We start from the raw sequence: 26,235 nt of genomic DNA, 5'->3' as shown, positions 1-26,235 counted from the left end.
ATGCACTAAACAGAGCTAAGTTAAGTGTTCTGCCTGATGACATGCAGTTATTTACGCCAGTTTTTATAATCACATCTCTGTAGGTTTAAAAATAATTTTGATTTAACCAATCAATTCAATATTTAAAACATATATATATATATAATAACATAAGTTGTAAACAACATTACACGTATAGCTTGAGAACTATATTGTGACAGAATGAAAGATAAAGTTCGACGATTCCAAGAAAAACTTTTTATTGGCATGCCCAATGTAAGACTTTTCTGTTTCACCTTATATAAATCCGCAAGAAGGAGTGGCGAAAATACTATTTACTTAAATTGAAAAAATGCATTCCAGTATGTCATGAACACAATAATGTGCCCGCTATTTTGGATCTACTAGCGTAACTAGACGCTTTCCAGTCTAGATACCGTGTGTGTTAACTTTCAGTTAGGCTTTCGGCTTGGGTTTTCAGTTGCACATGAAACGACACGTGTTTCCTTGCAACTTTTAATATAGAATCACCTGATTTAACGCTGTAAACATCAGGCCACTCTTGGGGCATTATGACGTAACACGAACGGCTAGTCGTAAACAACAACAACAAGTTTAACGCACAAGGAAATAATGTTACAAACAATTTTGAAATACTAATTTGTGACACAGTAGTATACTGGTAAAATATTGTCAAATCGTTTTTTCCTTTGTTTTGATAAGTACAGATGCAGTGATAATTTGCCACAAATACAATTTAAAGCCCGGAGTCCATCCGTCCATTGTTAATACCAGGTTCACTATCCTAAAACAGAATTTTGTTTATCATACCACTGAAAATAAATTCATGACATATACGTTTTCTAACAATGTTTTCCATTTTGAGCTCATTAATTTTGCGTCACTTTTAGTGAAAAAAAATGCGTAATTTTTCAATTACGACTAGTCGCGTTGATAAGGTTTTATTAATATTGGCAATTGCATTTAAACCTATCTCATTTCATATTACTTACCTCTTCTTGTTTTTCGACGTGATTAGCTCCACACCAGCAGAAACGACGGGCTTTGGCGGGAATCCAGCAAAAAAAGACGTGATCGAAAAAGCGATGAATCAGGCGAGAGTCTACGTTCTTACGATTTCTGTAACCGCCTATAGAAAAAAACAATAATCGATTTAAAAGGTAGCTTCGTGTGAATCAATCTCGTGTGATTTATTTTAGTTAAACAACTAACATTTTGAGTCATGAAAAATAGCTTTTGCTGCTTATCAAGTTTAAGCGTAAAAGTTTGCGTCTCAATGCGATCAGTTTAATGGCCCGCCGGGACACGTTTTAAAACATCTGCAAAATTACAGTATGTTGTGCCTTTAAAACAGGGGTCGACAACCTTTTTCTAGTCGTTGGCCAAAACCAAACTCAGAAAGGTCCCTGCGGGTCGCACAAAATGTTAACTAAGAATTGATCTAGTGAAATGTTAAAACAACTGTGAATCAGCCGGGCCTCGGATATTTTTTGCACTTTAAAACGTGTTTAATTATATATTTACAGGGGCAGTAAAGTGTTGACGCAAAGCGCAAAAAAAGGGATTTGTTTGGTTTAAAATTGGAGTTCACACGTCGTCATCCATAATAATAATGAAAAGTGTAATTAAACAACTTTTAGGGAACGCGATAACATTTCAAGCTAATCTAGCAGTGTTTTTTAACCGTTTTAAGTCCAGGCACACCTGGCGAGCGAAGTGAGCGCGATTTTTTTTTGGTATACTGGTGTTTCTTTTAAAATTCTTACAAACTTTTATAACATTTCCGAAAATAATCAATCAATGATGTTTCAAAAATAAATGTCCAATATTTTTGAATACGTTTTCCGCGACGCACTTGGCAGCCTTCCACGGCGCAACGGTAAAGAAGCGCTTATCTATCTAGTTGAAAAAGCAGCAGCAAAGCGTTAACAAATCATATGTAAAATGATCATTCGCGCAAAGCGCGAAATTTTTCGCAATTACATAATTAAAATAGTCAAAGAGTATGTGAAATGGATTCGTGTCTAATTTGTCAAAGAGGCGGCGTGCCGAATGGATTACAACGGCGGCCCGCGGGCCGTAGGTTGCCGACCCATGCTTTAAAATATTTAAGTTGTTTCTGTTGGAATAAGCATATCGTTTAGTAAATATCTGCACATCAGCGGAAAGAGAAAAACCGCGGAAGATTTTTAGCGCACTTATCTCAACAACATAAACTTACAGGTTATGAAACTTATGATGAGTCCAAATGCCATGGTAGTCAATCAGCCTAACACTGGATAATACAGGTAGGACATGGCGTACAAATCGGCGATTGCCGGCCTCTGTTGTTCCACAATAGCCGTTGTGAAAACATTGCTTTGTGCGGTAGTGTGGTATGCGGTAGTAGTCGTGACATTACCAGCAATCAATGTGGTATTCGGACATGCAAATGTCTCAAAGCTTAGCAAGTGAGCAAACTCGCCCGGAATCGGGTAACTTTTCGATCCGACAAAAATCCAAACGTTCAACCCGAGTCCAATGATTGTCCCACCAATTGCTCCCTATATGCACGTAACAGGACACGTTAGTCGTACAAATCTATATGTAGTTATGCTTTATTAATTATGTCTGTATAATAGGTAAAGGAAGCTGAATGTAAACAATCTTTGAATATATATATGTTAGATATGGTGCGACAACTGATAATTAATTTTTCCTCATTTCGTTTGAAAATGTTTTTATGACGTTATGTTAAAACCAAACCCCCCACGATAATAAAACCAAACCCTTAGCAAAAACTTACAGCAGAGTTTGTACAAGGAAAGCGGATTCCCAGGGAGTAGATTCCGAGCATAGGACCCCCGATGAGTCCTACAACGGTTATAGCCACTTGTAAGATAGCTCCCAATTGTGATGTAAGGTAGGCGAACAGCATGCAAACCCCTCCATAGAAAATTGTAAGACCTTAGGAAGTAATTTAGGAATTCCATTGCTTTAACAGATTAACAAGAAACGAAGAGGATAATTTTAATGGTGTCAGAACCGTATCTGTTTGACTACAATGGATTTGTTGGAATATCAACGTAACAATGAGTCTTAAAACATCGTTGAACTTGACTTGTTTTTAAGGTGTTTCATACAAAGCTGAAATAACACCGATTTTTTACACGGATTTAGGGCAAGTACATACAATCCCGCTTTGACTAGGTTTTTAAAAAGTTATGTAGCTTTTTGCTTCAACGAAAATAGTTTAACATATATAATTTTTTGGAACCAATGTAGTTATTCGGCATTTACCTTTATATCAAAGCTCTGAATTACGTCCTAGCAAAAATGCATTTATAGTAATGCGGAGTTCCGTATGCTATCTAAATTATGTTTTTGTACAATCTTTGCAACCAAAATTACGAACACGTCACCTCTTGATATCCAAAAATACGTGGACTCCGACCATTTGAACCATGGTTTCAGAAAGTCTTGCATAGCTACACTTGATAGGCCAGTTATACCAGTCGACACAGTGCTAAACAATTTGATTATAAATTATGTTGATATTATTTTTCCATTATATAATTCAAACCCAAATTTTACCTCAAACTTCCGGAGAAAACGCTGGCAAGAAACACGCCCGGCATTCCAGGATTGTTTAGAAAGATATCCAGCACCATAAAAGGCAAAAGCTATAGTAAATAATAATACAGCTAGTTGTTTTTTATACCAAAAATTGTAATCAATGCATCTTAACGATGATAACTTTTGAAAATGCTGTTTTGCTTCTTACTAGAATTGACGAAAACATAGCTAAGCAAAAACACTCGATCCGTTAGAAATTAGTGCGTTTCTAAGCAAAAAGGTCTACGACAATTAGGGCATCCAATGGTAGAAAAGTCTAGAGTTTTAGACCTTGAGGTCCTGGCAATGCACTAATTTGGACCTTTAGGTAAACTCCCGGCGTAGATAAATTGAAAATATTCGTTGAACATTCACAAAAGATTACAAAAATTGTGAGATAGCATTAATAACACTTTACCCACCCTAACCTAAACGCTAACCCGAACCCGAACCCAAATAATGTGCATTAATGTAATAATAATTTGAATGCTGGTGAAAAAGCACAAACTCGAGTGGACATAAGATAGTTTCTCGTCTATGGTACCATAGGATTGTTACGTCACAAATTGAGGTATTGGAGCCTAAAGCGTTTATGTAATTATTAATTCAATGCACATTATTTGGGTTAGGGTTAGCGTTTGGGTTTAGGTAGGTCAAGTATTATTAAACTTAATATTTTGAAGCACATTGTTAAGTCAAATTAGTGCTTTGTCCGAGACCTCAAAGTCTAAAGTCGGACTTTTTGATCCTTTGGATGCACTAATTGTCGTAGACCTTTTTGCTTAGAAATGCACTAATTTCTAACGGATCGGGTGGCAAAAACATAATGTAAGTTCACAAAACGTGGAACTGATATGGTCAATATCGTCTGTATTTACAAGTTTTAAGTAGCCAGCGAACCTGGGCAAAACAAGGAAGGACTACATTTATGAATTTTTGTACTTAAGGCAAATGTCGTTGACGTAAATAAACCAAACGTTTAAAACATATAGCCCTATTACGTTCATATTTTAGCTTTTCATCTAATTCTGTTAATGCAGTTTTTACGTGTTTATCGCGAATCGATAACAACCTTTCTTTATTATTTTTATTGTTTTTAAAGTAACACATTTTTAATTACAAAACGAATCTAGTTTAACGATCTGTTCTTATTTTTTGCTTGTTGCGAACATTTTGCCTGGTTTCCTTAACGCGATGCGGGCATCCAATTAAATCCACAAGGCCTCGGCAGTTAAATGCATTCGACGGAAAAATAAAGTTCACATGTTTGCTTTAAATATTTATCGTAAAAGATCTTACCTGGTCGAAACTTTTTACGATTCGTGCAGATAACGGATCACAGTTTTTGTAGTAAGCGTACATGACCAGGCCGCACATAACCGCAAACCCATTCAACAAAAGCAGGCCGACTCAATTCAACGCAATAGCTCTGGTTTTAGCCGATAAATATTATTGATTATTATTATTTGTGGTGTTTAGTTATATAGAATACTATGGCGTTTTTAAATACGTTGAAAACTGCAAATGCAATTCTTTAACGGTTGAAAGTACTTTAGTGAGAGAAGCTGCTAACATGCCCAATAAACATTGTAAAGTCGTTCCGACTGGTTTATAAAGGTAGAAAGTATTAATTTAGCGTTCGGTGTGTCCAACATGGTTTTGGGTTTACCTTGAACCTATTTGTTTAAAATGAAACGTTAGAAAACTGTAAATTAACAAAAAGTGTAACAGAAAAATCAAAGCACGGACAACCAGTTTAATAGTACATTTCATTCAAAATCATAATATAATTTTTGTATTACAAATAGCTTGTTTTCCAAAATAACAAAATTATACGCGGTCACTTGATAATAATCTGCCGCGGTACACAGTTTGACAATTGCTCGCTTAATTGACAATGCTTTGTTGAACTGCTTATGAAAAATACAGACCCACCATGAATTCCTAGGATCACTCCAATGTCAAACAAATAAAATTAAGGTTTGGCATCAAAAACGAAAAGCTATATGATATAGTATATTTTGGTTCTATAAAGCAAAGGGTGATAAATTATTATTCTTACATCTTAGCGTCGTTTACAGATTTGCAGGAAAGGTACCGTTGTACCTGTCCCTGGTTTACCGAGTACATAGAAATTCCGAGAAAGGTCATTCCGACGTTTGTCGTCCAAAATGAATGACGTATCCTTGGGTCTGGGTCGAACCTGTAAATAAAAAAAACGCACATTCGAAGATGTAAAATACCAGCAAAGTTTTCGCTTTACATGACGTCATGAACACTTAGTTGCTCTTGTTTTACAACGTTTCTAGCATGCTTGGCTGTGTTGCAGAGTTGCCCACTGTATATAACAAATTCTATACGATTTTTAACGTAATAAATAAGTTGAAATCACAAAAATATGACTGTCGAAACAATCATCGTTAATATTTATGCATTTGTATCGACAAAACGTCTCTGCATTACGTGTAACAAAACTTATAACCTAAACATTTCCGTTCTTCCTCCTTCTTGGCATATCGCCACCACATTGCCGAAACCACCAAGTTTAATACTTCCCTGAATGATGATCGATGTAAAACCGATCAGCATGAAACTAGCTTGGATCACGTCAGTCCAAATAACTGCATTCAGTCCAACCTGAAAATCAAACCATCGAGATATAATATTGTGTTAATAATTATTGTGGAAGATTTAGGTTTATTGCCAAGTCCTAAAATTCAATAGGTTTAATTTTCTTGTTTCCAAGTATATATTGTTATGCTATTTTCGCAAAATAGGTAGATCAGTAAAAACATCTATATAGCAATAACGAGTTTTATACTATTAATAATAAACTCAAATGGAGTTAAACAACCCCAAGAATTTGAATCTTAAATTGCTGCATTACTATAAGCTTGTCTGGAATCCTATACAATTTGGGACAAAGGTTTTGCTACTCATCTTAAATATCTTCGTAAAGCGAGCTTAAGCTTTAATGGAAGTCATCGACAAGTTTAAAAGGACCAAGAAAATATTTTTGAAATTATGTGGCACGATTAGCCAACACGTGGCCCCCAAACGAACGATTTGCACGGCATATTTCAAACTTGGTATCACGTTTTGGAACGACGCTTATATTTTCGTTTTCCATGTAAATTTCCTTTTATGTGGCAAAGCGGGCGCTAACGACACAATACATGATAAATGTTAACATGTTTTTAAAAAAACTATTGCCATGGTTTAAAACCAAACCTATTGTGTGGAAACGAATGTTGGCATTTCAAACTCTTCATTGTATGAAGTTATCAAGTAACATAAACTAAGTTTTGTCCATTTCATACACTTATGTTTAAAATTGCTTTTTTGATTACTTTGTGTCTGGTTTTGCTATTGTGCACTTTTTAACTGGGCTTGGCTATCGATCAAAATACTATTAGCTACTACCCGACAACTTACCAAAGAGCTATAAATAATACAAATGGCACCAGTGGACACTACCGATCCCCTTAAGTTGAATCCAGTCACTGCAAATGAAATAGTCAGTTAAATCACCTTGGGGTATGGGTAATGCATAAAAAATGATAAAAGCAGAATTTCATATAAAAAAAAATTGAACATTTTTGTAAAATTAACTGTGTGTATACGAAATGATAGAGAAAATTTCATATAGTTTTGTGACATACTTTTATGTTGGTTCAAGATGCGAACAAGTGTACATAAAATAGATGTGCAAGATCATCACATATATATCTTTTTGTGAAATTACCTGCATTTAAAGCGAGAGCGGGTGCATAGATGACAATACCAATGTAGAGAACAGTGTGTGCAATATACAGAATAGTTCCCAATATACGCGTTGGTCGGTCAAATCGCTTCTCCAGGTACTAAGTTGACAAAACAAAAAAGTAACGCTTTAAACTTGGTATGTTTAATTCCACAAAAAGTTGTAAGCCTCACCGTTCATGTCCAAAAAGTAAAAATAAAATGTGCCAAAAACTATAAAGAGTTATCCGGAGATCGTTAAAAAAGCTAACGATCCAAAAATGATTAAAGTTTAGTAGCTTTTGAAGTTAAACGAGGTTTGTATTTTACCTCGTAGACGCTCGTGCATCCAATGTTGTAAAATATCGGCATGAATATTTCCATAGACACGACCATGGATATAGCAAACCCCAGGATAAACCTATATTAAAGTCGAAATAAAAAGGAATGTTATTACAGGTACAGTAGCACCGTTTAATATTTACAGAGCTTATGTGCAAATAACAAGATAAGGAATTTTAGCAAAACAAATAACAATTTGACCTTATTAAATAGCTAAGATCAGGGTGGTCCAAGGTTAACAGCATCGCGGGCCACAATGTTTCTTGCATATTCTTTGCGGGCCACATAAGTCAGGCTACACAACGATTTTCGTTAGGTCGGAGCATGAAATGTTTAAGGATAAGTCACAAAGTATCGCGAAAATATAACCTCGAAAGACATAAAAGGTCCACAAACTTGCTGCTATCATCGAACTTGTATGGAAATGAAGTGATAATGAGACAGGCAAAATTGAGCGCGAAGCGCGAAAAAATTGCATATTTAACAGAATTTCAATTTCGAAGAAGCTTACTGCATTTATTAGCGTAGAATAATTTTTAAATAGATCAATTTGGCTAAATAGCATCAGGGCATTAGCCTGTAGTCATAGTGAAAACCTGCAAAACAATACTTTCTAAAAAAAGCACGATATATTTTATCGTTTATTACTTTAAAGTTGCAGAAATAGTAATTTATATAGGGTTGTACTTTTTATGGTATGCTTTTTTTAAAAAAATGGAAAACAAAAAGCAAGTATAACGTATAAGTGCGCAAAACAGCCTTTTTAAAAAAGTTCCACATATAACGTAGTGCGACTTAAAATCGTTCAAACATATACTAAAATTACGAGTTCTTAATTGTCATCCCCTGGATCCAAACTTGATGAGCGATATAGTAAAATAGTGCAACCGGGAAAATGTAATCACAACCAAACAATTGCAGTATGCTTGCTGATCGTTGGTATCTCATATTTCTTTGATTAAACTCTCAACTGTACGCATTACAATAATTCAACAGTGCGTCGCGGGCCACGAAAAACTATGTGGCGGAACACATGTGGCCCGCGGGCCTGGGTTTGGACCATTCTCAGCTAGATGAACAAGAGGCATTAAGACAACAAAAATAAAATATTTATTTTTTTGAGAGATATTTTCCTATTTTAACAAGTTTCCGGTCCTTATATTATTTGGAAATAAAGCAAAAAAACAAAAAAAAACATCGGACTAGCTATTTGACCATTCAAAAAGAGGTGGATAAATCAAAATTCAATATGATGCTTACAGTGTAAAGTAAACGTGTTTTGAAATATTGAAGTTTTTTGCCGTTTTGTAATTAATTTGCAAACCGTAAACCATGCGTCTGGGTAAACGTTACATAGTCACCGCTTTTGGCAGCGCAACCTTAGAATTGTTTTTTGATAGCAATCACACTATTGTTTCCTTGCCATGCAAACTTATAAAAATGCAATAAAATTTTGCTTACCAAACGTACATGGTACCAAACTTGTATATTTCCGAAGGCGTTCCGAGGATAAGCACAGCTGACATAAAAGTTACTGATAGGGACAACGCCACGGGATAGGGACTCATTGACCTAGGGATAGACTTTATACACGTTATCAATACTTTAAAAACATGCATTGGAAAACGTTATGTTTTGACTATTATAACAAGCTTAGATTAAACTATTTGACCTCTTAACAAATTTTATATTATTACACTTTTGAAATAGGTCAAATTAAGAAGCAAGGAAGAAGAAAAACACTGTTTGTTTGTATGGTTTCTGTTGCTTTAAAAGCCGAATAGCCTACGCCAGAGGTTCTTAAACGTTTTTCACGGCAGGCCCCTAAAACATATTGTTGCATCGCCTTAACTTGGGCAGGTAACATTTTTTAAAAGATGACGTCAAAAACTGACGTCGCAATACAAAATACTTTAGAAATCTTGGTTTGAAATAGAGTCCAAATAAATTCAGTGCAAAAATGTTTTGTTTTTAGTTAAACTATTTTCTTTAAAAAAATAATTTATTTTTAATTATACACTAACATTTAAATTGAACCTTCACGGACCCCCTGAAACTAGTTCACATACCCCCAAGGAGTAAATGGACCCAGTTTAAGAAACCCTGGCCTACGCGAAAAGTGTTGCCTTACGCAAGAAGATGAGAATCGGGAAACATGCAATGAAGAAAACCACAGTTTCGATATTTGATTGACGGCGTCCTTATACCAAAACTCTCACCTTCCTGCTAGTAGATATTCATCAGTGTTTTTCTTCTTTCTGTCTTTGACAGCAAAAAATAATCCAACGGCTGTCGAAAGCGCCAGCATGGTCGCGAAAATAGCATAGTCCGCAACCGCGAAAGTTTTTTTGCTGAGATCCATTTTACGTCTTTATATTATTTACGCCTGTTATTCAAGAACAGTTGTAGTTGTGCGTCTAATTTTCTTACGTAAGTTAGGCATCACCACAAAGCCAATACTATTTTTCATAAACCGTGTATAAACGTGCAAGATTCCGAATATCCGAAAAACAAAGGCATACAAAAACGAAAAATAAATCAGGTAGCTATAGTCAATAAATTATTATATTAGGCTTACCAAAGTTTATTAATTCGTTACACTATTGTACGCTGTAACTTTTGAATATAACATTCACATTTTAAATACAACAAATGTCACTCTTTGTTTATATTAGTTAAAAGGAACGTTTCGTATCCTGTCACAGTTCATGCTGAATCGTCGTTGCAATTTCCAACCACTGCGCAAAGCGATGCAGATGTAGCGGCCTCGCAATAAAATAAACGTGGTTTTGTGTTGCACAGTTTGCACGATTTCATATTCCAGCTTCGATTTCTTGCCAATCTTTACGTCGGTTTGATGGTCTCTTTTCAATTATTAACCCTGATGGGGTCAGCTGGTATCTGCTACCGACACGTCGATTTATACTTCGTTTACACCAGTAGAGCGCTGTTTTTTTAGACATAACATATCTTGGGCGAAAAAATAACAATAAAAAAGTTTAAAAGAATAGATCAAAAAACTGGAAAAATAAATATAAGTCATATAAAGCGTTTCATGTTGAGACATCGAAAAGCTTTGTAGCATGTTCGTAGTGCAAGAACATTTAACAGTTTCCTTTTAATCATTTTTATTATGGTTATTAATATTATTTTATTGTTATTGCCGAGTATTTCAATTAATTATTAAGCTGACGAAAAATGGCAAAACGATCAACCAATGAAGCTGGATGTTGGAGCCGACATACGGCTATATCCCAAAAAATCATTGACAGCAAACGAGCACAGCTATCTCATTAGTGGTTTGATAAACGGAAAAAGTTACTGCTTTTGTAGCGCTGTTTGTTTGCAACGTAATCTTGTTTGGCTTTTATAATATTACGACAATTAAGATTTTTTAGATTTTACCGAACTGACTTTTTGCTTGTTTTTTCGCCTTAAAAACGTGTTAGGAACCACTGATCTAGAGCATACCAGCCCCAAAAAAGAAAACAGTTTGCCTCCGTTCACTTTTATGTAAACCAAAGTTTTTATGTTTGTTTACCTCCAATGGTAGACACTTTTGTAGAGGTTTGTAAAGTCAAATTTATCCTTAGGCTTAAATAAAATTGTGTATGGTTAATGTTGTTTAATTGTTGTCTATTTCCCTTACATTCATAATGCAAGTTAACCCTAGTATAAATAACGGTGAAAGCGTTAAATACGGTAACTTAAGTCACATCTTTCAGCTCTTGTTTCGCCCAGTTAAGCCAGTGCTGCCAACCAGACTCCACAACTAGATAGCTTTATGCTTTTATGAATTATAGGCAGATTGTGAATATATTTTGGCGTTAAGAATATATGTCTAAAAAAAAAAAAAAAAAAAAATTGTTTCACAAAGGTAATTACTAAAATAATACATATGATAAAAATAGTATCAATTATGAAGGTATTGGGCCATTGTTTTGTGTCAAAATAGAATAGGCTTGTGGGATAAAACAAATAGTTCAAAAAGCACTGCTCTATGCTACTTTTTTGTAGTTTTTTGTTCGCTGTGATTGGCGAAGGAACCGTGCGGTACAGGGTATGATACAAGTGAAAAGCAAAGTAACTTTAGATTACTCGTAGTGCTTGTATTTATCTAAGTTTTTTTCGTCCTATTGGTGTAATTATTATTAATTAATGTCCTCATTAAAATCCGACACCTAATAATTGAGGTACTCAACACTACAGTGGCGATTAAGATGGTTGCCACCACCGCTAAATGGCTTGCAGCGATGCACCCAATGTACAATCATTATGTACGCTTCTCGCGTATTTGCCTTGGTTTACGACAGTGGTTTCCAAACTGATTGCCTGGAAAAACTTCAAGTACGCAGTAAATCGTTTCGTAAATTTGGAAATAATCGAATAAATATACATACCGGCAAGCACGTATTAATACTTTGAAACACACTATTAATTAGTTAGGTTATATGTTGCACTGAATATGTGATAATGGAAATCACCTTGACCCTTGCAAGATAGTTAGCTTATAATATCAAATTCAATTTCCTTCTCATGTAGCAAGGTTCCTAAAAAAACGCATTAAAATCGCCAAATTTAATTTTCGAAACAACTTTTTGAGGAATTTTTCGTCCAATAATGATAAGCTTACCCAAGAAATAAAAAAACTGTATAGACTACAAAAAAACGATTGGGATTGTGTCTGTTAAAAAATGATTTATTGGCCTATCTTTGCGTCCTATAAGTGCCATCTATAATGTTTAAAAAAAAAGTTGCATATTAGTGTGGATGATTTCGGTTTACCCAACAGGCTCACACGAAGTTCGGCCTGCTTTGTTTGACTAACACAGAGCTCCCCCAACGTTGGCAGTACCGCCCCCTGTATAGGCGCTTAAGAGTTCCAAAAGGCGTCGTGAGTATATACTTTTTTTGGGGGGGACGCCGTATCACAATTTATACCATGTGAAACACTCTTTTTCAAGAGACCAAGAGCCCTATTTTCTCCTTATGCGCACTGTTAACTGCCAACACCCAGATATTACAAATTGGCGACGACTTTGGGCAAAAAGTTGCACGGTGCCATAAATAATGACCACTGTGTACTTAAAAGCTGCACAAGTCTTGCGATCCACGGTTTTAAAACTCTGTAGCCCTGTACAATGCATTTTATCATGATTTCTCACAAATTGTGTTGCGTGACAACGGAAATATCGCTTTATGAGCGCTTGAAATTGCTTCCTGCAGCAGCTTGTTTGTATCCAAGGGCGCTGCAGTGACTGGATACAAGTAAAATTTGTTAATATTAGGCCATAAACAAATGATCCGACAGTGAAATAGATATATTGAACAACTGCAAATATTAGGATACTGATTCGGCAAGGGGTTGTAAAGTTACGTCATAACTTCAAGTCACAAAGTTACGTCAGAAAGTAACGTCATAAAATAAGCTATTGCTGCCAGGCATAATATATAACCGAGTGTTGCTCATCCAGCACTTTTATTTACTCAATCGACGTTTCGACGACCTATAAAGAACGTCTTCATCAGGATACTGACATATCATGTAAAACAGATTCCTCATAAAGCGACAAATAACAACGTCATAAGAAGTAACCTTGAAAACACCACTCAGATCGATAATAATTGGCAAATCTTATTGTATAAATCTAAGATTTAAAGTGGTCCAAAACCAGACCAGCGCATTGTTGTCTATGGCCCGGGAAACATAGTTTAATTTATTTTTCTACCTGTTTAAAGAATTCACAAGAATAATGGATTAATAGTGGAAAACATTTTTTTAATTGTTAGTTTTACGTTTTGGTTAAAAAAATGGTTTAAAACATATCGGTTCTGTTCAATTACCTGTTTTCACTTTTTCCTACCAACAGTTTAGCTTACTGTATGTTACTCTCAAACAAATTGGAAATAATATTGTGCCACTAGACCGCAAACTTCGACCAGCTTGTATTAAATTGTGGTTCAACAGAGGCTACAACGTCAAATGACCGCTCGGCGCTCATATCCTGTTCCTACTAAAACTTTTTCGTCATTAAATGGCTGCAAAATGTGTTGATTTAAACAGCTTACCTTTTAAACATTTATTTGGAAAATCTACATACATCAAGTTATATACTCTGTTTATCGTGTTAAATAGGGCAAATTATTTGACATATATTTTATTAAAAACAACTTTTAGACATTACATTTTGTATGGTAAACGGTTTGCTTGATGTTTCTTTTGTTTTGGATGTTGGCTAAGGATACTATTGGCAGTAATAAAATTTGTTTCTTGGTTATGCATGGCAAGAACTTTAAAATGGTTTACTTACAACACTGTTTTCATACACCTGTTCCTAAATTACAATTATATTATATTTATTCTATTGTTACGCTTTTGTTGAAAGAAGTGATTATAATACCGAGTCGTACGGTGATAAATTATTCCGGGATTTGATTAAAATATGACACATATAAACATCTCTGGCTAAAAATATTTAAAATGAAGCTAAAATTTTACCTAAATAAAGTAAGTTCGGTCAATTGCATGTATCCTGTAACCTATTAAATGACATACCAGGAAACAAGTACAAGCCTCACCTCATTTAACAAACTTCCAGGGGTATAGGCGAACATTTCAGTAGTTCAAAATGTAACTAATGAACAAGAAAAACACAGTCAAAAATCTAGTTTTAAAAAGTTTGCCTTTTATTATTTTCTCATGACCTGTTTAAATAAATTTTCCGTTTCATTATATTCCAAGAATAAACTATTGCATTGTAACTTGTTTAATACACGCAATAGTTATGTTATTTTTGTTTTTGCAGTCAGGCAAATCACACTTTTCATCTTTAATTTCGTGTATTTTATTTCAAATATACTTTCGTAAAATTTGTTTTATGCCTATTATCAGAGATCGTGATTATTTTATTCATCTTAAGTTAAACTATGTTTTTTTGTTCATTGTTTATCGTGCTTTGTATAATGCATTTTGATGCCACTACCTTTAACATATTGCGGTATATTTTAATCAGACTACACGAAGCACGCTGCATCCGGTCTTGTCTTCATGTATGCCGTCAGCGCGCAATACGTTGCCGTGCACGGGAACTTTTGCAGTTCAACCGGTACAAGTTCCTTCGACGATACTTAATTGACCCTTTTTAAGGGAAGCGTCATTATGCCATAAACCCACATGACCAACAAACCCTAATTAATTAACAACTAACCGCTAGGCTTAGTAATTAACAGCTAACCGCTTGTTTATTATTTCTTCCGGTTAGTACGAAATTTGCTACGACAGGTACAGGTTAGCTCAATATTACCTTAAAAAGTATATATTATGGAGTGATTACCTATAATGTAAAAGAAACATTCACAGCCGTGAAAATAGTATATTTTTAAGTAATTTACTTTGTAGTAAATCTTACTGAGTTAGTATATGGCCACTTACAATTAGTTAATCAGATTCAAGTTCCTTTGCCCAAAGCACTATTAATTCAAAAATTTGTTCTTTTAGATCTATAACATGAAAACTGGTGCGTTTCGTTAACAATTAGTAAAATAACATTGAAAAAAAAAAGTTTAATTGGAAATATACATCAATGTTTTGCATACATTTTTAACCCTGGCGGGAAATCTGCACACAATTTTGGTTAGATTTTTTTGTTGCGCTGATGTAAGGTTATAGGCGCGTTCGATAATTTGAATGCAAGCATCAGTGCCAATCAACACAGAAGTATCGAAGCCTGTAGTCAGCTTCATCATAGAGACTTCTACTCTGTAAACAAAATAAATCATCGAGCTGCTTGGTCTCTCGGTACAAAGAGAAAACTGTTAAAAGAAAGTATGCGCGGATAATGTGATTCAGGTGCTTGTTTGTTTTGTCTTTCATAGACAAAACAAGGCGAAGTAAGAAATGTTTTGTTCCAGCCTATCGCAATGTCTTCTTCTTACATTTTGTTGGAATAACCATTAAATTATCGATTATACACTTGGGCGGACCTTAAACATTCTAACACAATGATCAAACCAACCAATCACAACTGACCACGCAGGATAACAATATTGCATTGTGTATGCAGTGTTGTTAGGTTTACAATTAAGCTAAACAGAAATTTCGATCTTTCCACGTGTTAACAACGTTTACAGCTATTATACAGACAGCAGTTAACAGGCACCCGGAAACGTTTCGGTTTGCGTACGGCCACCCCGTCACCAACTATTGCAAGCTCTTGTAAACAGAGTAGAAATCATAATGAGCAACATTATCGACGGTGCGCTAGCGAGGGTTTTGCTGATTACTAATCACATGTTGGTGCGAGTCTTAATCAGCGTTAGGCTTTCAGTATAGGCGCAATCTAAAACTGTTTCCGTGACGCATTGGCCTTAGTTTGGCCTACCTGTGTGACATTACAAACAACGTAGGTTGAATAGGAAAGTACGTTCCGATGACAACTAACGTTTTGTATCCTGCAACATATATGTCGAAGATTGGATGCGCACCTGTGTTAGTTGATAAAGCAGAGAAACTCATATGGGTTTTTCATGTAAAATGCTTGAGTTAAGTACGAATATGTCAGCAGTCAGTGTGTCTCGAGTAGTTTACTTTGCAGTTGTCATACTTTTGAAAAACATTTGAATAAAACTAATAATATTACCTGTAAAATAAAACTATTTTTTTATTATTTATGTGGATATTGCAAACAATTATTGTTTATGCATATGTCGCAGAAAAACAATGCAACACAATTAAACCAAAAACTGTCTTTACAGCCAGAAAGATAGCCTACCACCAAATACAGTATGCAGAATATTTGAGAGAAATAAACGTCAACCTTTAAATTTAAATATATTGTTTTGCGTTGTATTTATTCCATGCCAAAGATGTCGGTCGGCGTTTATCTTGTGTCGATTATTCTATTCCCTTGCTTCGTGCACCCATACAACATCGCAACCAAGCAGCTAAAAACCTTGTCTTCAGGAGAGACAACTGCAGATAATTCTTCGACGTTTTTCGGCTACAGTTTGATGGTACGAAAGCAAATCCCACCAACTCCTGCTCAAATAACGTAAGTGCGTGTTTCTGTGACGTGAGAGTGTTCCTTCAGGCAATTTTTTTTTTCATTTAAAAAAATCACAAGTAAATCACAAGTAAGAAAGATATTAGTATAATCATACGCCCGTTCCGTTTTACCATTACTAGATTTGAGTTAAAAAACTAAATAAAAAATTCAAACTAAACATAGAACACAAATTACCTAAATTTTGACATTGATAAAATTCTTCAATTTTGACATTTTATATCACATAACAGAAATTGACATTTTATATAAATTCGAGATTATTAGGTGTTTCAAAAGACCAACACATCTAAAAAAAGGTTATTTTACCTGCAGCTTTTAATAGATTGTACAAAAACCTTGTTTTAAAATCGTATTTGCACTTAAAATGTAATTGCATCTAATGTGTTGACCTCTATAGTGCGAAATTTACAAACCATCAGGATTAACGGATGGTAAACATTTGCATAAACTGTGACGATATTAAACATCGCGAAATAATATGCACATACTGAAAACAATGTTATTCGGTGGTCTGTTCGATGTAACCAGTGTCAATTACGATGTAGCCCAGTCCTCGATAAGGCAGGAAACAGATTACACATTTTTAAGTACATTGCACATTTGGTTGGTTTGCGGCGCAACAAGTGTCGAATAGTATGAATGTTAAATATTAAACGATTTACAAACTATTAGTATACAAGGAAAGCCTGAAAAACAAAATTACTTTTAATACAAATAAAATTGTGTCTTCAAGTAGCATATATTTCAATTAGGGTTTAAGTTAAGTGTTTTTCAACCATGGCTCTCGGTCCGGCACGGGCATACCTTTCTAGCTAGATATTGCGAAAAAAAAGTGTCACTATTTGAAAATTTACCAGTTAACTTAAATTTGTAGCTTTTACTATAACTGCAACCTTTCTTAACGTTTTGTAACACTTTTTGGACAGGTTCTTTAACTCATCAGTAAAGATGTTTATAGTAGAATATTGGATCATTTTTTATTTGTTTTATCGCGGAAAGTTACGCCTAAAAGTACATACGCGAGTGGTAAGTTTGAATAAAGGCCTGTCGCTGTGGTGAAACAATTACTGTGCTGCTTTATATGCAGCCAAATAATGCGGAGTCAGCCTTTCTTTGAACGGCCAATTACTTGGTGATAACCTTCGCCGAATTATCAAGTGTCTGTCAAATGCTGCTATAGACGAGCAACTAATTTGTAATGCCAGAGATTTCGCAATTTCCCTAAAGGGCGTTCAGTTGCAAAAGAAACATTGCTTCGTATACCGCATAAAGTACGCTGCAGGGTTGCTCAAGATTAATTTTAGGCCAATATTTAACGAGGTTATTCACAGTGTATTTCTCAAGTAATGGTAACTTATTTATAAAACGAAAATCGAGATAATATCTCGACAAATGTAGTGACATTTAATACAAAATATACCTTGGCGGAGTCCCAAGAACAAGCTTTGTACTGACTTACTAAGTTAATTCAAATTAAAAGGACTAATTTGTTAATTTTTTAGAAAGCAAGTACATTTATTCGTTGATTAATGGCTGTATTTTTTGAAGAAGTAAAACAAGTGAAAACGGTTAAACACAATGATAGGTATTTTTAAAAGCAGGGGGCTACGAGGGTTGGGAGCCTTACAAAGAGAGCCACGAACCACAAAAGGTTGAGAACCACTGGTACAGTCCTTCTACCTTTCAAATTTTTATGTGTGATTCATTCAAATATTATGCTATAGGATTGTGGAGGCACTTCGACCTCCTCTCCAAACTGTTACACTCCCATAGAGATGTCAGAAATGACATTTTAGACGAAAGTATAGCCGTGCGTTTCGATTGCAAATAAGTCAAAATTCTGATGATGGGTCCACGTAAAATCATTTGCGAAATGACTTAAGTCCCAGACAAGTCATTTGTAAAATAACTAAAGTCCAAGTCAAGTAATTTTTGGCAAATAGCCAGCAAAGTCATCGTCCAAGATATAATTAAGAGAGTCTATTTCAAGTCCCGCAAAGCAAACACATAAAACGTTAACTCTTACTACATTTTATAATTGCCTTGAACAATCCAATTTTACCAAATATTATTCAATTAAAGCACCTCAATATATGTCAAGTCATTTGTGTAAATTACTTAAGTCTAAGTCAAGTCATTCTTTCTAAATGACTTAATTCAGGTCAAGTCATTCGACAACAGTGACTGAAGTGCACATAAGTCAAGTCACAATTGACTCATTATAACGCTGGTAACTACGATACGATAATATCTGCATTCCACGCCACTTAGTTACTGGAAAACACTCAACAGGACTTCTAAGCAACAATATCTGAAATTGTCCATAATACCAAAGCATCGACACAAATAACAAATACGTGATAATATCCACTACGGAGTAAGACTCAAACCCATCCAAATAAGTTCTAAACCCATTCACATAAGTCTTTAATCGCCTAAATTACATCCGAATACTAAAGAATAACGTATATATGGCACAATTCGGCGATGCCAAATTGGCAGCTTGGGCGCAACTGTTGAGAACTCGACTCATTGTTCTTGGTTGGGATTAGTTATAGGTAGTTGGTAGAGTTAGATTTTAGGTTAATGATAAAGGTAGTGCTGGCGTTAGTAATGTAGTTATTGGAAGTTTTTTGGGGTTAGCAAAAAGGTTGTTTAGAAATTTAGATGTTCATTTTGTTGGTTTAAATCTTTGTTATTTATTTCAGTCTTATTTCGACTTTTATTTTTAGTTGACCTCATTCAATTTCGGTTGTATTCCAAAGTTTATCTTCTTTCAATATCTACGCCTATGTTTAATGCTAAAGTCCTGTAAATTTACAGATTTATCATTGGCTCACCGAAAGCTCGCCCAACTACGACGGCGATCGCCAAGAGAAGGAAAAGAAAAAAGAGGTCGACCGCAGCCGGGAACATCCACTCGTGTCCCATCGACTTCCAAGCGACTTCTGGTGCAGCAAGCTGCCAGCTAGCGACTCCGGTCAGCACTGAGCGTGACGTCATAACGAACGGCGACGCGCTGGGTCTGACCATGATCGGCCAACCGAATACCTCGATTATAGTAAGTCGTAGGAACTCGGTAGTCGGAAATTCGCATCGGCACACTATAGTCGTAATGTGTTGCAACTTAACACAGCCATTACCAAGCACAAAACATCTTTCTTAAAAAACGATGAAATCAAGAGTTCGCAACGACTGGTTATGCAAAAGAAATCGAGCTAGGTGTGACCAATAGACTATACAAAAACCTAATGCTGGCAATCCTTAGTGATAAACCAAGCATGGAAAATTATAAATGGCTATAATTAGAGTTGATTTAATTGTCTGATCTTTTGAATTGATTTCTATACCCTATACTAGGATACAAAGTATGGCCTCCGTTCCCATACCAAATAACATAATAACGTCAACATTAAAAGCAAATTTGTTTATGGTAGTTTATGCTAAGATTATCTTTTATAGGTTATTAGGCCAATTGTGCGCTAAGGTTAGAAATTTTAGTTATGTTCGATTTCTAATGTAACATTTTGTTGGAAATTTAAGTTTAAAAGTATAAAATTGCAAAGCTTGGAAGTTATTTGGTATTGGATCGTCAGCGATACCACACTAGTGTAGAATGAATATCGTATCACGAATTGCAGAGTTGTGCCCCTCTGCGCGCGAGAAACTGCTCCTCCATTTATCTCGCCTCTGGAGTTTGCTTCAAATCGGACGATGGCCAAACCTGGCAGCAACAACCGGGAACCCCCGCGTCGGGTAAGTACCGGACCAAGAACCAATTCAACTATCGGGAAAATGTTAGCGGTTCGAATATTAAAGTTCGATGGAAATTAACTTTGTGTTGACCATGGTCAACACTTAGCGAATAATATTTTCGTTTTTGGGATGTGTTTATAACATATGATTGTTTTAAAGACAATAAACTATACCCAAACTGATTTATTACTATAGCTAATTCAAATAGGGGGTTCTTAAATGGACCCGTTGGGGGTACGTGGACTAGTTGTAAGCGATCTACGAAGGCGCCATGAAAACCTATATTTTAAATATGGAACAATTTTTACCAAGGGAACGAGTTTGTTTTCGCCGCTATGTAACATAGTAAAAAAATTTTAGTCGCAGTAAGCTGCTAGGTTAAAGGTGTCGGACTCTTGGCCTATTGTACTGTTAGGAATAGGATCTGCATGTCTAAGCTACGCAGGTTTCCAATTGAAACATCTGGTCATTCGTAATACTTTTATAGTTTTCAGTGTAAGGGTCAAGGGTCAACTGCTATATGTAATGCATTCCAAATAAAAGAAGGAGACACTATATAGGCTAATTACGCAAGCGTTTTAGGCGACTTATTCCTTCCGCCCTAAAAACTCTGTGTCATTTTTTCTATTATTTTTTTTGTTTGTTTTTTGGTGGTATGTCCAATTTTACTCAGTTTAAATCTATTCGAACGTAGATCACCAAAACGGTTCACGAAAACCGAAATGTTTCTTTTTCATGTTTGGTCCTCTTTAAAAGCACTTTAAGAGAAACAATCCTAAAATCAAATGTTTCATTTTTTTATATCTGTAAAATTTATTTATGTTTATGGTTGAGGGTATACTAAGCACCAAAATTCCACATATAATTTAGGATGCCCATTCTCCCAACTTGATCTGATGCTGGTAGTGGACGGATCAGGATCGGTACATCTTAACAGATTTGAAATTGTGAAGAATTGGATTAAGGATATAACTTCCAACTTCAGCTTGTTTGAAGTTAATGTTGGCGTTGTTCAATACTCCTATTATAATACGAGGTAAGAGTTAAATCGATATTACCCGATTAGTATAAGATAAGACGAAATAGCCTAAATGTTTTCCTTCATAAAAGGTTACAAAAATTCTTAAGTAAGCTCGAACTTAAATAAACTTGAAAAACGTACAAAATTAGATAATTTAGGCGATATCGTCATCCGAAACAAAAATAGCTTTAAAAGTTTGTTGTTTATTGAATTTCCTAAAGTTGTTATTCAATCCTGTTTAAATCCACATCTATATCACTTTAAAGGAGAATGTTTATGTTATTGTCTATAATTTTGCAGTGCGCCTCCGGATGATGAATATCAACCTTTCGTTAAAGTTGAAATTGGACTTGGTCAATACAGGGACATTAATCAGTTCAAGGTAAAAAGTATTTTTACAATAAAATGTTTATTTTTGAAATTGTTCTCTAAACAACAAACATGATACCAATAAATACCTATTAATAGAATTATTGAAGTTAGTCGAAATTAGGTATGTTCAACTGCCAATAACTAACATAAAGTCGTTATCCGCTGTCAGATGCAATATGCTGTTGTTAAAAAGAAAAATCGTTTCAATACTTTAAATGCATAAAAAAAAAGATAAAACCAACAGGTCGATTGCTGTTTCAGGCTGCAGTCGATGCCATAAAGTACCAAGGAAGAACGACCAATACGGCTCACGCCATTAACAGAACTGTGTTAGAATTTCAATCTTCGGAACACTTTGGCGATCCAGAAACTCCCAAGGTCATGATTGTGCTAACGGATGGATCGTAAGTTTTGGTTTTGATATTACATTTTTGAACGCCATTTCCTCACAACCTAATAATTGAAAAAAAATCGACAACCACGGGCACAGTGACTTAATTGAGCAACGATCAAGACCTGGCGTGGGCAATTATTTTTTTTATCGCGGGCCGCATGAGAAACATAAAACGTTGTGGAGTACCTCAAATACACGCAATATGACGTCAAACTGTTACGCTATAATACAAGTAAAACTAACGAGCCTTGTATTACGTTGAGAGTTGTGGTAAAGAGTGCCACTGAAGTCGAATTTGAACAAAAGGCGACCAGGCATAGCGAGAAAAAAAATTCGGCTATTTGATTTAAAATGCAAACCTTAATTTAGATTTAGAGAAAACGTAACGCATTGGACACAGATAAAATGTATGTACATTACTTGATTCATTGGCATTCATTTGGTTATGAAGGAGGGGGCGTTAACCCAACACCCCAAGGTTAAAATACGTAAAAATTTCGTATAAATACGGTACATGCAATGCCTTTTTTCTTTTCAAAGCTTTAAGTTACTGATGTGTAACTTGTGATACAATGGCCATTTTGCAAAGATGGTATAAATCGGGAGAAGCACAGCGCAATAAAACTAATTTAGGTTGACAAAAAGTTTATCGGGATGTTTCATAGATTTTTTAAACGACCTTTATACTAATTTTTGCTCATAACGGAAAACATTCGATCGAAGGGAAAAATACTAGGCGTTCCGAAAAAAAATGTTAGAAAGGTGCCACAGTACATAGGGTGCTTTTTGTCTCTTAATATGTAAAAGAAGACGTAGTAAGTACAACAAAGAATGAAAACGATTTCTATTTTAGTCTTATAAGGCTAAAATAAAGGGGCTGGGTCATGCAACAAATACGTACAAAGTCGCCTTTGTTTTACTTTTTTCTCAGTTCGGATCAAGACCAACCTTAATGATTTTGTAACATTAACACAGTAACTTTCAGCACGATAAAGAATCTGTTGCTACAGATCAAATGATGGAGCTTTTCTGCCTGCTTCAGCTGCCTATGCGAGGGAACAAGGCATTGTACCCTACGCTATCGGAATCGGCAACTTTAATCGGAACGAACTAAGGGTAAGCCAGAATTGCCGGATAAAATTACTACATAAAATTAATCAGGCAAAACGGAAAGAACACATTTTTTGCAGTAAAAAATGTCAATTTTAATTATTTTGAAAACCTATCCACGTACAAAGGTTACAACACTAAAACTTAGCAATAACGATTGCAGTAAAAACTACCAACAACTGATAACAGGATGATATAAGCATTCAAATTCAATAAAATCGACTCTTTAAGTTGTTCAGATAGCCTTTGTCTCTAATGACAATATAATTATAAAGTGGTTATCGGGACCATTTACCCTAAATGCACCCATGAACGTTTAATGTAGTTTTTAATAAAAAAGACAATGGCCTTTTGGTTCTGTCAAACACTGAAATTGCCTTACTATAACATGTTACAAAGTAACATTTCTGTTCCAAATGTTCAGACGATCGCTACAGGAGACATAACGAACAACACTAGAGTTTTTGAATTGGGTACGTTCACAGACCTATCAACGCTAACAGGATCTCTTTCGTCTTCAATCGGCGGTTTTCTTGAAGGTAACATTTGGCGTTTCCGGAACCTTGCGTATTCAACATTTACCTGATTCGTGAACTTTTTGAAAATATTAATTTACACATTCCCTGTACCGCGGTCTAATTTATTGTATAGAACCTAAAAATCTGATTTTAAACACTGTATGCTATACAATTTGTTATATACGTAGGTCGTAGGCCTATAGAGTAGCGCACATCATAACAAATACATAGGCTATATTAATTTCATTACGCACATAACTTAAAGTTTGAATAAATTAAAAGCATCCTAGAGAGCATTTTTTGATGTCTAACACAAAATTATAATTCGACATAGTTCCATAGTCTATTGAAATGCTATTAATTAACGATAGCTAAAGTCAGTGTAAAATCCCACTAAGGTTTTAATCAGTGGTTCTTAAAATATTATTACCGCGGACCCCTAAAATTTATTTTGCGTCGCGTGGACCACAGTAGGCAAAAAAAAATAAAAAAGCCGTCATAAATTTACGTCACAATACAAATCTGCTGATTTCGGAACAAAAACGTAAAAGTGAATTGGAGTCTATATACATTCAGTGCAAAACCTTACCCCCAGTTTAAGAACCCCTGTTCTAAATAAAGGATTTAATCGTTTGTTGGTTGTAGGTGGCTCCGTCGATTCAAACGAAACAAACGAATTTGAACAAGCTGAAGTGGGATTGTCTGGAATACATTCAGCGGTAGAATTATTATCTTAATATTGTAGAATCGTTTTAGGTTTATCTTTGTTGTGTGTGTGTGTGTGTGCGTGTGTGTGTTGTGGTCGTTTCTGTGCGCGTGTATGTGTGTGTTTGTCAGGATTTGTTTACCAGAATTTTTAGCACATTTCAAATGTACGAGTTGCACGATAGACACTTTATGGGCTGTTTCAAGTTAACAGTTTCACGAAGAATATCAATGGGGTTGACCTTTCAGGTAAGCTAATTTCAGTAAATATAGTCAATAAAAAAAAAAAAAACTGTAAGTAAACTAAAGTAAACCTATATAAGGAGCTAAATACAGATTAATACACTTTTAAAAAGCACGCCTACTGTAATGTCTACTCTATACAAAGATATTGAACTTAATAATTATATTTTTTAATACTATTGATATCTGTATTGTCAAGCTGAAGTACACAGAAAGTTCAACACAGAAAGTAAATTGTATCCGAATTTTGCTAAATACCACTTACAGATTGCAGAGATTTGATTCCAACGACAAGCAATGCAGACTGACATGCTCAGACATACAATTAGCGAATGCAAAATGATTTGCTATAAAGACGCGCCACAATAGGTAAAAGTAGGATAAGGGCTGGCGGTCACGACGTATAATTTTTAGTTTTTAAATTCAGTTATTTTTATACGATGCTGTGCGTTATATAAATGATAAAATACTTGTTTGGAAGTTAAGCCAAATACAGAGATAAACCGTATACCTTCGGCACATGACAAAAAGTAATACATGTTTAAATTAAACGGGGCGAACAATGAAAGTAAAACGTGTAGGCTAGATTTTTTAAATGAAACATGTTTTATAAGAATGGATCAGAGATTTTTAAGTAAGCTTCTTAGTTTTTAGCTTCAAGAAACGTAAAATATAAACGAGCAATAGATCATTATTCTATGAATTTATTGACATAGACCAGCGATTCTCAACCAGTGGGCCATGGCTCACTGGTGGGCCATAAGAACATTTGAGGTTGGCCACAGACCTATTTAAAAAGCTATATTTAGTTTCATTTGCGTCACTATATTTAATTTTACAGGAATAAGGGCTTGGAGAGGAAAAATAAATGTAAGCATATTGTTCAGCTGCAAGTAGGCTATCTCACTAATGCACGGTTGAATAAATAATTTGTTTTGAAATATGTTCTGCTGTGTTTTGTTCTAAACTTATTTTACATTTTTTTCTTTCATGAAACTATTGGGCCACAGAACTTTTTCGCAACGTAAATGGGCCACGAAAGAAAAAAAGGTTGAGAACCACTGACGTAGAATATAAAGTGTTAGGTTCAATGCAACTTCTCGTGAACCCGAACCGTAACTTTATAAACCGGTTTTAAAACAGCTATGGTGAATCAGACGATAACCCGAACGGGAAAATTCGATCAGTTCAACTCCCTGTTATTACCTTTCTGGTTGACTGTTAAAGACGGGCAAAAAATTGCCGTTGATTTGCAATATTTGATTTCCAAACAAAACGACACGAAAGCTCCCTCAATTAATCTACAAATATACATTATTGCGTAAAAAAGTTAATCCCTGTTATAACAGACAAATAAATCCCTACCTTTTTTGT

At 35.1% G+C, this 26,235-nt stretch overlaps 1 pseudogene; it reads right to left on the bottom strand.

Annotated features, from left to right (window-relative positions):
* Window positions 1-736: 736 nt before the first annotated feature.
* LOC146132297 (sodium-coupled monocarboxylate transporter 2-like) lies at window positions 737-10,039 on the bottom strand (annotated as a pseudogene).
* Between the last annotated feature and the right edge of the window lie 16,196 nt (window positions 10,040-26,235).

The sequence above is a fragment of the Ascidiella aspersa genome, chromosome 9 (genome assembly GCF_963924565.1).
Source record: "Ascidiella aspersa chromosome 9, kaAscAspe10.2, whole genome shotgun sequence".
Classification (NCBI taxonomy): domain Eukaryota; kingdom Metazoa; phylum Chordata; class Ascidiacea; order Phlebobranchia; family Ascidiidae; genus Ascidiella; species Ascidiella aspersa.
Note: the sequence above shows the minus strand (reverse complement) of the source record. Positions and strands in the feature narration are given on the sequence as shown.